Below are 420 nucleotides of genomic sequence, written 5' to 3' on the forward strand. Positions count from 1 at the left end.
ATGCTCAAACTATAAAGTTGTTGTGGAGCACATAAAACCACTCTGTATCATCCATAGACTGTAGATAAAGTTGGACGTAGCCTCCATAACTGTGTTGGAACTGTTTGTGCCTGCAGTTGCAGTAGCCCCTTTTCGCCTATAGGGGGCGCAGTGAGTTTATTTATCTGTGTTTTCCCACAGTCTGAGTAATTTACAGGAAGTGAGGTACCTGAAGCACTCGGATGTTAACTTTTCGTCCAGCTGTTTGTTTTGCCCTTGTAGTGGTAATTTAAGTGAGTACATTTATCATTGTTAGAGTGCAAAGTGTTTCGTTGAATTTGACACTATGTAATTAATATAACGATCGAGATCCGATCGCGGACTTTTTCCGCCACAGATCTATAAATATTAGCTCCGCTATCTCTGCAATGTATTTATATC

Source organism: Seriola lalandi, unplaced genomic scaffold, assembly GCF_002814215.2.
Source record: "Seriola lalandi dorsalis isolate HSWRI2012SDOR001 ecotype SW California unplaced genomic scaffold, Sedor1 jcf7180002054952, whole genome shotgun sequence".
NCBI lineage: Eukaryota > Metazoa > Chordata > Actinopteri > Carangiformes > Carangidae > Seriola > Seriola lalandi.